The sequence below is a fragment of the Pteronotus mesoamericanus genome, unplaced genomic scaffold (assembly GCF_021234165.1).
Source record: "Pteronotus mesoamericanus isolate MK-2021 breed Mesoamerican mustached bat unplaced genomic scaffold, CSHL_Meso_final scaffold_54, whole genome shotgun sequence".
Lineage (NCBI taxonomy): Eukaryota > Metazoa > Chordata > Mammalia > Chiroptera > Mormoopidae > Pteronotus > Pteronotus mesoamericanus.
Window position 1 is genome coordinate 76,368,196 of NW_026555321.1, and position 15,184 is coordinate 76,383,379.

A 15,184-nucleotide genomic window follows, 5' to 3' on the forward strand; every position below is an offset into this window, starting at 1 on the left:
GAATATAGATGACATAAATGACAGTTTCATTAAATGGATCCTCCTTACTTCTGGTTACTGATTCTCATTAAATTCCTTCTTGTTGTCTCATGTAGTTCAAACACTTGATTTTGCAGCTCCCTTAATAATGAAACGAACCCCAGCCTGATAGACCAATTAGTTGGGACTCCACCAATTTTAATCTAGAGAAATTAACATGCAGAATATGTAGCACACTGTGGTACCATACTGTATGAACCAAGAGTGGAAACATGTGGTAGAAATGCATTTGCTGGTTTATTTTCACAACGACCAAGTTGGAAGATAAAGAGAAGAAAGTGTATTAGAATGGAAGTGTGAAATTTTAAGTTATATTTTTGTTATAGACACTTCTCAGTTCTTTGATGTTCATAAAGGGCCTAAATTAGACATTCATGTTTCTTATTTGAAAGACAAATAGTTTGAAGTAGATGACTCTTAGTATCTTTTCCACTTAAAATGTTCAATTCATTTATTTTATAAGAGCACACACTTTCATGAAAACCTGTAGAACAATACAACACAAATAGTGAACTTTAATGGACCTAACCATGGGTCTTAGTTAATAATAATTTATCATTATGGTCTAATCAATTGTAACAAATATACCATGCCACCACGACCCTTTACTCTCTCATGAGAAAGTGGGTATGTAGAAAATTACCATGTTTTATAAGAAAGGAAGTGTATATAAAAATTATGGAAAAGCCCAGGCTGGTATGGCTCAGTGGAATGAGCACCAGCCTGTGGGCCAAAAGGTCCCCAGTCAGAGCACATGCCTGGGTTGTAGGCCAGGTACCCAGTTGGGGGCATGTGAGAGGTAACCGATCGATGTTTCTCTCCTTCTCTTTCTCCCTCCTTTCCCCTCTTTCTAAACGTAAATAAATAAAATATTTTTAAAAGTATGGAATGAAAAACAATATTGAAAACTGTCATAATTACTAAGATTAGGTACTTCTTTCAGACACCCATAACTCATTTATGTCTCAGTTCCCAGGAGAAACCTCATTAGGGAACAAAACCTAAAGGAAAATGTTTGGAAAGAAACATCTTTTAAAATACCTTTAAAATATCAGGACACAAGGCACAGTGCATTGCTATCTCTTAGAAAATGCCTCATGAACACGTTTACTCCCACTACACAATGAAATGAATGGTACACAATAGGAGCAGCCATAATGCTGAGGAAAAACAGTAATGCTTGTCAGGGTCAGCCATAAATGAAAGATTGAACAGCATGGGGAAAATATAGAGAATGGAGAGAGGGGGAGAAAGAAAGAAAGGAAAAAAGAAAGAGAAGAAAAAAGAAAATGAAAGAACAGGACATTGGGTAATATAAATGACTGGTTTCTAAGCACATGGTCATACCCAGAAACATCAAGGGTAGATAATAGTTTGTGGAGACTGAGTTTCTGCAATCTTATGGGGTGTGTGTGTGTGTGTGTGTGTGTGTGTGTGTGTGTGTGTGTGTATGAGAGACAAGAGCTATACATTCATTGTTCACTCTTAAGGTGGCCAGTTCTCATTAATGAACAGAAAATAGTTTGAATCCTTCAGATTGTGGAAACTTCACTATGGCACTGTGCCAATGTGAAAATTTCTAGAATTCACAGTTATACTTGAGCACTACTGGAAGTCTTACTGAGGAGTTTCTGGAGTTATAAGTTCTGTAACTGTTCTGAGACATCTTAGGGCAGTAGCTGTCAGCTACTACTGGAGGTCATTTGGGCAATAGACATGACTCCTTGAGTTAGCTATCTGAAAATCAGAAAGGGGAAAAAAGTCCAAGATATAGTTAAAGATCCATATATCTGTGGTCACTCAGGTAGGGAGAGACTTTTTGGGTAACTTTAAGGCAGAAAGATATCTTACATATGTATGTTTATTTTTAAGAATGTCTGGGAGTTCTAAGAGAGTTGCTACAGAATTGTCCTATAGAAATTATCATACTTTTATTCAATAATATCAATGATGTATATATAAACAAACTCCTAGTAAACCTCCTTGTGTTCCTGGTTTGGAATATCAAAGTAGTAAAGAAAAAATCATATTTGACCCTTTCAAGATTATCTATCAAAAGACAAACCTAAGGTCTTCTACTATGGTTTGAAAGTCATGTCACCCCCCAAATTCATATGTTGAAATTTCAATGCCAAAGTGATGGCATTAGGAACCGGGGCCTTTGGGAGGTGTTTACGTCATGAGTGTGGAGCCCTGATGAATGGGATTAGTGCTCGTAAGAGAGGTCCCAAAGAGCTCCCTAGCCATAGCCACTTCTCTCACGTGAGGATAAAAGTGTGCCAACCCCAAAGAGAACCCTCACACAACCACGCTGGCACCCTGACCTCAGATTTCTAGGCTCCAAAACTGTAAGAAATAAATTTCTGATGTACCTAAGCAACCCAGTGTATGGTATTTTGTTATAGCAACCTGAACGGAGTAAGATACTTTCCACAGTGGTATGTGTTCAGCTTTAAGTCAATTTAGAGATGTGGAGTTAAAGATGTTTTTACTCTCTTCTCTCCTCTAACTTTATTATATGACAACAAACAGGTAAATTTTTTGAAGATGAAAAGCAGGTATTTTTTTTCAGTGGACACTGTCCTAGAAGGTATGAGAAAGCTGAAGCAAAAGCCAGCATCTGCACCCTGGCTAGACTGGCTCACTGGATTGATTGCTGACCTGCAAACCAAAGGGTCACCAGTTTGATTACCAATTTAGGGCACATGCCTGGGTTGTGGGCCAGGTCCCCAGTAGGGGTTGTGCCAAAGGTAACCATACATTGATGTTTCTCTCCCTCTCTCCCTCCCTTCCCTTCTCTAAAAGTAAATAAATAAAATCTTTTTAAAAACTAAATTAAGAAAGCCAGCATCTAGCAAGTATTCACATTACAAAAATACAGAATCAGAACTAGCAGAGATATTAAAAAGGAAAGGTGAAGATGTATAGCTAAGAATAGGAGATTAAACTAGAATTCAATGAGTCTCTGAGTATTTGGTCCCAGGCACAGCAGAGGGCAGGGATGAGGTTCTGCACTAAAACAAAGCGGGAGATGTATTCTGAAGAGTAAATTTATTTCTCTGCCTTTGCCTTTTTTTCAACTCTCAGAACACTAGCAGCCAGATATTTTATTTTGTTTTGGCTAAGAGAGGATGTTAAAAGATTCTTCCTTAGTGAAATTTATCTAAGAGAATAAACCCACAAGTTGCAGAGGCACACATTTGGGCTCTTCCACAGCAGGCTGGGTTCCCACTTCTAACTCTGCAGGGGCCTCAGTCATGGGTAAACCATGCGCCCTCTACCCAGAGCTGTCAGTTTGCCTTTCAGCGTCTCACACGTAAACATTGACTGATACCAAAGGATTACCAGGATTTGAAGAAAATCATCCTCATCAAAGGCAAAGACAAAAACAAAAAGAAAAAAAATTGAAGGAAACAGGTAACCCAAGGCTAAGAGAAAAAAAAGAACTTTGTACTCTAATAGTTTTTGAAAGATGGCAGAAATTACTATATAAATAAAACAGCTCAAGCATTGTATATAAAAAGGAACATGTAAGAAAAAGTTTGTGGATATTAAAATTTTGATAGCAATATTGAAAAATATGTAGAATGTAGAAAGGTTATAAAGTTGAAAAGCCTTTCAAAATGGAATAAAATATTAGTTAATAGTAGGCTATAAGAAAAAATATGAAAGATATTCCATTGAAAATTTTAACATCAGACTGATAGAATTTTCAGAAAGAAATGCATGAAATAAAAGGATTGGCTGTTATCTAAGAAATGATATAAGAAAATTACCTAGATTTGATGTGTATACATTCAAATACAAACAAAATACAAAGCAAGAAAAAAAAGCATATCTACATGTTTCTGCTTCCCTCTGTATGGAGCGGCATCATCCATTGATTTTAGTTTGCATTTCCCTAATGAATAATAATACTGGGCATCTTTTCATGTGCTTATTGGACCTTCCTATATATTCTTAATTAATTGGGTTACTTCACTTCTTTTTATTGATCTGAAAGAGTTTTTATATTTTAATTAAACTTTTTTAATTCTCCCATCCAAGTACTAACCAAGCCCAAACCTGCTTAGCTTCAGAGATCAGATGATATCGGGCACTTTCAGGGCGGTATTAAAGGATGCTCAGCATCACTAGCCATCTGAGAAATGCATATTAAAACTGGTGAGATACCATTTCACACCAGTCTGAATGGCCATCATAAACAAATCAAGAAACAACAAGTTCTGACGAAGTTGTGAAGAAAAGTAAACCCTAGTACATTGTTGGTGGGAATGCAGACTGGTGCAGCCACTGTGGAAAACAGGATAGAATTTCCTCAGAAAACTAAAAATGGAACTGCCATTTGACCTGGCAATTCCACTGCTGGGATTATATCCTAAGAATCCTGAAAGGTCAATTCAGAAGAACCTATGCACCCCAATGTTCATAGCAGCTCTATTTACAATAGTCAACTGCTAGAAACAGCCTAAGTGTCCATCAGTACATGAGTGGATTACAAAACTGTGGTTCATTTACACAATGGAATACTACACAGCAGAAAGACAGAAGGAACGCCGACCCTTCAGGACAGCATGGACGGAACTGGAGAGTATTGTCCTAAGGGAAATAAGCTAGGCAATGAAAGACAAATACCATATGATCTCACCTATAAGTGGAACTTAATCAACAAAACAAATAAGCAAGTAATATAGAACCGGAAACAAAAAACAAACTGACAGTGACTAGAGTTGGGGAGGAGGGGGATAATGGGGAAAAGAAGGGGGAGGGTCATCAAGGAACATGTACAAAGGACAAATGGACAAAGACAACAGAGGGTGGACATGATAGAATGTGAGAGGTGGAGGTGGGTAGGGCAGAGGAGAGTCATGGGGGGGAAATGGGGACAACTGTAATTGGACAAAAATGATAAAAAATATTTTTTAATTCTACCTACAAGTCAAATATATGATTTGCAAATTTATTTTGCAGCCTATGGATTGTTGCTTCCATTTTTTATTATTATTTTAAAATTTTATTTGTAGTAGTTACTCTTCAGTTTCAGTTTCTTAATCATATCATGAAATCCAAATTTATGTATATTTTAATTTTATCACTTATACTTTTTCTGTCTTATCTAATATATGTAAGAACATGAAATTTACTGCTTTTTTTCTTCCTTTAGTTTTATAGGTTTAACTATAATATTTAAGTCTACAATCAATTTGAGTTAATTTTTGTGTATAGTAATGTGGGTATTCAATTGCTCCTAGTACCTTTTTTTCTGAAAAAATTATTCCTTCTCATTAAATTGCTTTAGTACTTTGGAGAAAATGAATTGCCCTAAATGTAGTAGTTTATTACTAGATTTAAAATTATGTTCTATTAATCTACTTGCATATGTTTATGCCAGGTTGTCATATGAAAAATGTAAATCCTTAAAAGGTTCTTTTTACACTTGACTTTAAAATAAACTGTTTATGTTAAAAGAGTTAATTTGACAGAAAATTATAAAAATAGATTGTGAAAATACAACTGACAATTATAATACACTTCATACCTTGTTTTATCTATTACTAATAATTTATATTGTTGTACATTTCTAACAATTAATAAACTGATATATTACTTTAACAAAAAATATATACTTTATTTAGATTTCCTTAATTTTTACCTAGTAACTTTTTTATGTTTGAAGATCTCATCAAGAATACACATTACATTTAGTTACTGGTTGTGTCTCCTTAGGCTCCTCTTGGCTTATAATTTCTAGGATTCCTTGTTTTTGATAACCTTGACACTTTTGAGGAGTAGTGGTCAGGTATTTTGTGCAATATACCACAGCTGGGATTTTTCTGATGTTTTTCTTGTGATTAGATTGGGTTTATGTGTTCTGGGGACAAAGACCACAAAGGGAAAGTGTCATTGTCCTCATGTTATATTAAGTGTACATACTTTGAACATGACTTCATCAACATGGACATTAACCTTGATCAATTGGCTGAGATAGAGTTTGTCAGGTTCCTCCACTCTAAGGTTACTTTTTGTTTCCTTTCCATACTGTGCTCTTTGGAAAAAGGTCACTATGCAGAGCCCACGCATAAGCAGCAGAGAATATGCTGTACCTCCACAAGGATCGACTATCTACATGAATTATTTGAAATTATGCTACATGGGAAATGTGTCTATTCTTCTCAATTAATTAATTTATCCTATCACTTTGAAATATAAGTATAGATTTGTAAACATTTATTTTATACTTTGGTTAAAAATCAACTCTATATATTTATTTATTTTTCTCAAGTGATTTCAGCTTTGGATACTGTGAGCTCTTTCAGTCAATTTCAGCATTGCTTTGAAACACTCTCGTGATTTTTTTGTTGTTGTTGAACACTTCATATGTTGCTGGCACTAAAAGATGTTTGGAGTTCATTGTGCGTATTTTCTGCCAGTCTAAGAGTCAGCTATTTCTTTGAGAGGTCCTTTGTCCCTTTATCTGAGAATGTATTAAAGAACATAATCTGGGTGCTAGGTGTGCTCGATGCTACAGGAGTAACAGTGTCTTCTAGGCCCTCTCAGCTTATAGAACAGGACATATGAATGTCTATAAACTTGTTCATATACACATATCCATACACATTTCTATATGTAACTATCACATCTATATTAAACAAAATATTAAGTTTATATGGCACCTCTAATTTAATTAATCGTCACAGTGATCATTCTCTTTGCTTATATGTAACATCTCGCTCAAACAGGTGGTCACACCCTCTGTCATCCATTTACTTAACTGTTCAAATCCAGTACATATGTGCAGCAGTGTCAAAATAGTTAACTCATTCCCATGTGGGAAAAATGTATTGAGTAGATTAAAGGGTTTATGTACAATTCACCTTTGCATTCAGTCTTACTGATTTCATTCATTTCCAAAATTACATAGGTCAGTAGCACTACCACAAGCCATTCAGTGAGATTGTGTCAAGCATTTGTGATATAAGATCCTCTTGGCACATTCTGCATTTCATCATATCCCCCAACCTCCTCAATACTCTTTAAAAAAATATTTGCACACATTCATAGTAGTATTTCTTTAGGAGATAGAAGTCATTTTAAAACATTGATTTCTCTTTGTAGAAGTTATAGTAATGTGTTTTTAAAAATTGATCTATATTATCTAAATTATTTAATTGATGACATATGGTTATTCATTAAAAAAACCTTTTTTTTAAATGTCTTTGGGTCAGTATGGTTGACCACTCTTATTTTTGGTATTAGTAATTAATATCTTTTTTTTTTAATTTCTGGGTTAGTCTACTAAAGGTTTATCAATTTTATTAATTATTTCAAAAGAGTAAAAGTTTAGTTTCATTGATTCTTTTCTCTGTTGTTTTTGTTTACTTCTTTGCCATTTCATTGATTTCCTTTGCAATTTTATTATTTGTTTTCATCTTCATGCCTTAGGCTTTGATTGCTCTACTTTTCATAGCTTGCTATAAAGGAAGTTTAACCATTGATTTCAATCTTCTTTATCACTATATACATTTAAATGGTATAAATTTCTTTATAAGTACTGTTTTCGTTGCATTCCACAAATCTTGGAAATTTTCTTTCATAATTAATTAGTCAAATTATTTTAAAATTTTTCTTTAGACTTTTTCTTCAACTTATATGTTACATAGAAAGGTATTGCTTTGTCTCCAAGATCTGGCATTCCAGCTACCTTTCTGTTACTGACTTCTAGTTTAAATTTCTTGTTGTCTGGTGATATAGTTTGTATAATCTTTATTTTTATTTTTGAATCTTTTAAGGTTTAATTTTTAACCTAGACTCTGGTCTATCTTTGTAAATATTTCATATCAGCTTTAGAAGAATATACATCTTGTTGTCTTTGGTTGGATTGTTCTCTAAAAGTCTATTATAGTGATTTAAAAGTAGTGTGGTTTAGTTCAAATATATCCTTACCATATTGCTACTTGCTTGAACTATCAATTCCTGAAAGAGAGTTATTAAAGTTTACAACTATTATAATGAGTATGTCTATTTCTCTCTTCAGTTCCATCAGCATTTGCATCATATACTTTGATATTCTATTGTTAGGTTTTTTAGTATTACTATGTATTCTTAGAGATTCTACCACTTTGTTATTAATTAATTCCCTTATATAACCTGGATAATTTTTCTTGTTCTGAAGTCTGCTTTGTATGTAATTATTATATATTCATAGCTATCTTTGATAGTATTAGCAAAGTATATGTTTCTCTATGCATTTACCTTAAAACTATCAATATCTTTAAATCAAATTTTTGTTTAAATTTTTAGTTGCTTCTTTTTTTAATCCTTACCTGAAGATATGTTTATTGATTTTAGAGAGAAAGGAAGGGAAAGAGAGAAACTTTGATGTGAGAGAGAAACATTACTCAGTTGCCTACTGTACCTGCTCCCTCAGGGATCAAATCCACATGCCCTCGGTGCACAGATGGTTCTTTAAACAACCACTCAGCCAGAGCTGTAGTTTGGTCTTTTACATCTCCTTGACAATCTGTCTTTAAATTGATATATTTAGATCATTCAAATATAAAGTGATTATTAATAAAACAATAAGTATCCCACATGTTTGTAACCCTTTTCTATTTGCTGCATGTATTTTTTTGTCCTCCTTCATCCCTGGTCACAATTACTTTTTGATGTCCTTGGATTAAACTTTTTAAAAAAATTTGTTTCTTTTATTAAAATTTTTCAAATACATTTGTCTCCATTTACCCGCCACCACTTTCCCCTGCTCTACCTACCTCCACCTTCCCCCCTCAATCCTTCCCCACCTTGGCTTCCTCAAAGTGTCCTTCACACCTGTTCCTTGATCTGACCCTTCCCCTGACTCTCCCCATTACCCTCCTTCTTCCTTCCCTCCTGTTCCTGCCGGTTTCTTCTTTCTTTCAATGTTGCTTGTCATATTTCTCTGCCTGCTTGCTCTGCTAATTAGGTTCCACTTATAGGTGAGATCATATGGTGTTTGTCTTTCACTCCCTGGCTTATTTCACTTAGCATAATGCTCTCCAGTTCCATCCATGCTGTTGTGAAGGTTAGTAGCTCTTTCTTTCTTTCTGCTGTATAGTATTCTATTGTGTAAATGTACCATAATTTTTTGATTCACTCATTTACTGATGGGCAATTAGGTTGCTTCCAGCACTTGGCTATTGTAAATTGTGCTGCTATGAACATTGGGGTGCATAGGTTCTTTTGAATTGGTGTGTTGAGATTCTTAGAGTATAATCCCAGCAGTGGAATTGCTGGATCAAAAGGCAGTTCTATTTTTAGTTTTTTGAGGAAATTCCATACTGTTTTCCACAATGGCTGCACCAGCCTGCATTCCTACCAACAGTGTACCAGGGTTCCCTTTTCTCTACAACCTTGCTAGCACTTGTTGTTTCTTGATTTATTTATGAAGGCCATTCTGACCAGTGTGAAGTGGTATCTCATTGTGGTTTTAATTTGCATTTCTCTGATGGCTAGTGATGCTGAGCGTCCTTTCACATGTCTCTGGGCCCTGTGTATCTCTTTTTTGGAGAAGTGTCTGTCCAGGTCCTTTGCTCATTTTTTAATTGGATTGTTTTTCTTCCTGGAATGAAGTTGTATGAGTTCTTTATATATTTTAGAGATCAAACGCTTGTCCGAGGTATCATTGGCAAGTATATTTTCCCATATGGTTGGCTACTTTTTCATTTTGCTGATGTTTTCTTTAGCCATGCAGAAGCTTCTTATTCTGATGAAGTCCCATTTGTTTATTCTTTCCTTTATGTCCCTTGCTCTAGGAAACATATTGGTGAAACTTGCTGAGTGGGATATCTGAGATTTTCCTGCCTGTGTTCTCCTCCAGGACTTTTATGGTGTCGTGACTTATATTTAAATCTTTTATCCATCTTGAGTTTATTTTCATGTATGGTGTAAGTTTGCGGTCCAATTTCAATTTTTTGCATGTAGCCGTCCAGTTCTCCCAACACCATTTGTTGAAGAGGCTATTTTTACTCCATTTTATGCTTCTTCACCCTTTATTAATTACCCTTCGAATATTAATTGGCCATAGAGACATGGGTTTATTTCTGGGCTCTCTATTCTCTTCCATTAATCTATGTGTCTGTTCTTATGCCAGTACCAAACTGTTTTGATTATAGTGGCCTTGTGATATAAGTTGATGTCTGGTATTGTGATCCCTCCTACTTTGTTTTTCTTTCTCAAAATCGCTGCAGCTATTCAGAGTCATTTGTGGTTCCATATAAATTTTTTAAATGTTAAATTAAGCTTTTTATATAAGTTCATTATATCTTTTTTTTTGTATTGACTGTACACAAAAAACAATTTGTGTTTATCTTAGAGTTTCCAGTATACATTTATAATTAATCTGTGTGACTTTTTTCTTTTTTATTGAATTTTTTCAGGTGAAACTGATTACCAAAATTATACAGCTTGCCCTGGCTAGGTGGCTTAGTTGGTTGAGCATCACCCTGTGCACCAAAAGGTTTCAAGTTCATCCCAGGTTTTGGAGTGTGTGGGCATGGCCAACCTATGTTTCTCTCTCACATGGATGTCTCTCTCTCTCAATCTTCTTTTCTCTCTAGAATCAATAAGCACATCCTCTGTTGAGGATTAAGAAAAATTATGCAAATTTCAGGCGCACTGTTCCACAACACATCATTTGTACACTGCATTGTGTGATCACCACTCCAAGTCACATTTCTGTGCATACACTTTCAAATAGCCCTATACTGCTTCATGCATAATTCAGGTACTTTATAGTGGATTATTCTTAATTCACACATTTCATATATTACAATACTGGTATTATTCATGTCACTTATCTGTACTTTTTAATAACCTCATTTATTGTTACTATCACTATTTTAAATGAAACATTATGTTTCCAATTAATCAAGAATAAGAAAAATAAAATACTTTATTTTCATTCATTTTTTTATCTTTTGACATATTTGTGTTTATCAGAGTTCCTGACATATATTCTTAATTCCTAAAGAAATTTTTATAACATTTGTTGCAATATAGGGCTTCTAGTAAAGTATTCTCTGTTGTTATGTATCTGATGAAGATTTTATCTTTCCACCTTAGAAGAATAATTTCCCAGGATATAGAATTTTGAGTTTATGGTTTACTCTTTCAATACGGTAAATATTTCACTTCACTTTATTCTTGCTTTCATGGCTTGTCATGAGAAGTAAGCTATAATTTTATTCTTTGTTTCTCTATAGGTAAATTGTTTCACTTAATCTATGTCTTATTTCAGCATTTCTTCTTTGTGTTTGATTTTCTGCAGTTTGAGTTTCTGTGGTAGATACACAAGAGAAATAACATATTCACACAAAAACTCATACACAAGTGCAAACAGCAGCATAACTGATAGTAGCCCAAAAGCCACAAGAACACATTAACTTATATATTGGGGAAAATGGCATTGTCACATAACTGAATGTTATTTGATGATAATCAAGATGAAGCAGTAATTCAAGGGACTACATAGATGAATCTTGAAGACATGCTATGTAAAAAAAGGTAGTCATGACAGACTACATATTATATGATCTCATTTACATGACATATCCAGTTAAGTCAAATGCATAGAGACAGAAAGTAGACTAGTAACTGCCTAGAAATGTGGAGATGGAGGAATGGAAAGTTAACGCTAACAGGTGCAGGGATTCCATTTGAGTTGACAACAATTTTTCCTAAGTTAGTGGTGATAGGTACACAACTCTATGTACATACTAAAAACCATATAATTTGTACACTTCAAATAAGTGGATTTAATGGTCTATAAATAATTTATCAATAAATATATTAGGTAAAAAAATACATTTGCAGAAGTCATTTAGTACCATTTAAACATAATTTTAAAATTTACTTGTTTTAATTTAATTTCATTTACTTCGTGGTAAAATAAAAGGAAAAATCAGAAAGCAAATATATAGCTTAATATATTATTATAATACAAATATTTTTAATCAATACTATGCCAAGAAATAAAATTTTGTCTAATGCACAAAATACCCATTTTGTATCCCATCTTAATCATAGCCTTCCAACTGTAACTACTTACTTAAATTTTACATTCATCACTTACTTGGATGATTATTATTATTCACATACACACAGCACATTGATGGATGGATGTTAAAGGTAAAAAAAGCCAACTGTAAGAGCTCCCAATGGCCAAAGCTAGACTCATTTAAATGACAAAATGAGTAAAATATTATTAGATTATATTTTTATTAAAATACACATCTATGAGCCCTAATATAAAAAAATGAGTAATTAAATGCTGATGAATAGACAAATATGTGCAGAACAATATCAATTTATGTAGATATTACACATTCTTTGAGGCAAAAATATAACTCCTCACTTCTTAAATATGGACTGTACATAGTGACTTCTTCCCAAAGAATGTGGTATGACAAGGAAGGGAGGGAAAGAGTAGCTGGGAGTGTAGAAATCTGACAAACACTACCACAGCCAATTGATTAAGGTCAACATAACCTTAATAGTTATGGTGATAGTATGCTCTCTTGATATTATAAAAGGGCAATGATGTTATACTTCTGTGGTCTTCTTCTAAAAATCACTAAACTCTATCTAATAATGAGAAAAATATCACACCGGTACAATTCATAAACATTCCACAAAACATCTAACAAGTACTCCTCAAAATTACTAAAGTTATCAAAAACAAGTCAGAGAAACTGTCACAGCCAAGATGAGCTTAAGAAAATGAGGCAGTAAAATCTAATGTTGAGTGATCCAAGATGGTGGGGGAGTAATTGGAAGCTGCATTAATCTCCTCCCAGGGCCAATCTGGAATTACAACTAAATGGTTGAGAAATCATCCTGAATTACCAACTGAACGCTAGCTAGGGAGAAGCTCTATAACCACGGATGGGCCAAAGAAACTACTTCACCATAAAAAGACTGGTAGGGAGTAAGAGGGAGGTGAAAGAGTGCTAGTTGGGCTCCCATTGGTGGCAGCTGTTGTTCTCAAGGGATAATTCAGCTGCTGGGGGGGATTCCCCTGGAAGAGTGTGGGGTCTAAACTCCAAACTGGGCTTCTTAACCTATAGCACCAGAGCCAGAAAGGAACCCAGATAACAGCCAGTTTGAAAAGCAGCAGGGTTTCTATGTGCCAGGGAGAAACAACTAAAGAAGCAAAGAGATTCTTAAAGAGCCAATGCTCAAAATCTTGTTTGTGGCCACTTACCCTGGGTTTCAGCAGCGGGAGGGCAGAGTGGACTAGAGACACTTGAGGAGAGTCTGGAGTTAGTGCTCTGGGGAAAGAACTGAAGGAACAGATGCCAGGATTCTTGTGCTGAACCATTCTCTATACTGCAAAGCCATATTTTTCAGGCAAAGCACTCCCCTAAAGTGGAATCAGCCTGAGGGGAAGCAATAACCCCACCTGCAGGAATTACTCTGCCCCACCCTGTGGAGCTTAGGCCAGGCTGCTGATTACAGCCTAATTAGCATAACTACTGATTAGCTTGACAACTGATTAGTTAAACAACTAAGGTGGAAAATACAAAAAAAAAAAAAAAAAAATCAGTCAAAATGGGAAGACAAAGAAACTGACCCCAAATGAAAGAACAAGAGAATTGTCCAGAAGAAGAACTAGATGAAATGGAAGCATTCAATTTATCAGGTAGTTTAGTGTAATGATTATAAGGATATTCAGCAGCATGTAAAAAACAAAACAAAACACAACAGAGAAACCATAAAAAAGGACCAGTCAGAAATAAGGAATACAATATCTGAATAAGTAATACACTGGAAGGAATAAAGAGTAGGTTAGCTGAATCAAGATTGAATCAATGATTTGAAAAACAAGGTAGAAAAAAAAAACACATAGGCAGAGCAGCAACAAAAAAGAAAATGAGGAGAGGTTAAGAAATATTTTAGGCAACATGAAGCATAATAACATCCATATCATGGGAATACCAGAAGGTGAAGAGAGTGAGCAAGGGATCAAAAACCTATTTGAAGAAATAATTACCAAAAACTTCACCCTAATCTGGTGAAGGAAAGACAAACAAGCCTGGGAAGCTCAGAGAATCCCAAACAAGTCAAACCCAGAGATGCCTACACCAAGATACATAATTAAAATGACAAGGTGACAATCCAAAAAGCTGCAAGAAGAAAGCAGATAGTCACCCACAAGAGAGCACCAAATAGACTGTTATCTGATTACTCAACAGAAACATTTCAGGCCAAAAGGGAGTGGTATGAAATATTCAAGGTGATGAAAAACAAAGACCTGCAACCAAGGCTGCTTTACCCAGCAAGGCTATCATTCAAAATCAAAGGAGAAATAAGGAGCTTTTCAGACAAAAAAAACCTAAAGGAGTTTGTTAACACAAAACCAGTATTGCAACAAATGTTAAAGGGCTTGTTTTAAGAAGAAGAAAAAGAGAAGAGAACAAGGAAAAAAAAGAGGAAAACAGTATAAAAATAAAATGGCACTACACACATACCTATCTATAATCAACTTAAATGTAAATGGCTTAAATGCTCTCTCCAAGAGACAAAGGGCAGCAGAATGGATAAGAAAATAAGACCCATGTATATACTGCCTTCAGAGACCCATTTCAGATTGAAAAATACACACAGACTAAAAGCAAAGGGACGGAAAAAGATATTTCATTCAAATGGAAAAGAAAAAGAAACTGCCAATACTTATAACCAGCAAAACAGACTTTAAGGCTATAGTAAAAGACAAGGTAGAATGATAAAGAGAACAATCCAACAAGAAGATAAAACCCTAGTAAACATTTAGGCACTCAACATAAGAGAACCTACATACGTGAAATAAATCTTGATGGACATAAAGGGAGAGATCGACAAAAATGAAGTCATAGTCAGGATTTTTTACACCCCATTAACTTCAATCGATAGATCTTACAGGCAGAAAATAACCAAGGAGATAGCGGCCTTAAATGATACACTAGATCAAATGGATTTAATTGATATATTCAGAGCATTTCACCCCAAAGCTGAAGAATATACATACTTTTCAAGTGCACATGGAACATTTTCTAGGATAGACCACATATTAGGACACAAACAAATCTCAATAAATTTATGAAGATTGAAATCACATCAAGTATCTTCT

At 34.6% G+C, this 15,184-nt stretch overlaps 1 protein-coding gene across 1 annotated transcript in view; it reads left to right on the plus strand.

Moving 5' to 3' along the window:
- Positions 1–15,184, plus strand: part of SNTG1 (syntrophin gamma 1) — a 576,561-nt gene that overhangs the window by 306,262 nt on the left and 255,115 nt on the right. The window lies entirely within an intron of this gene.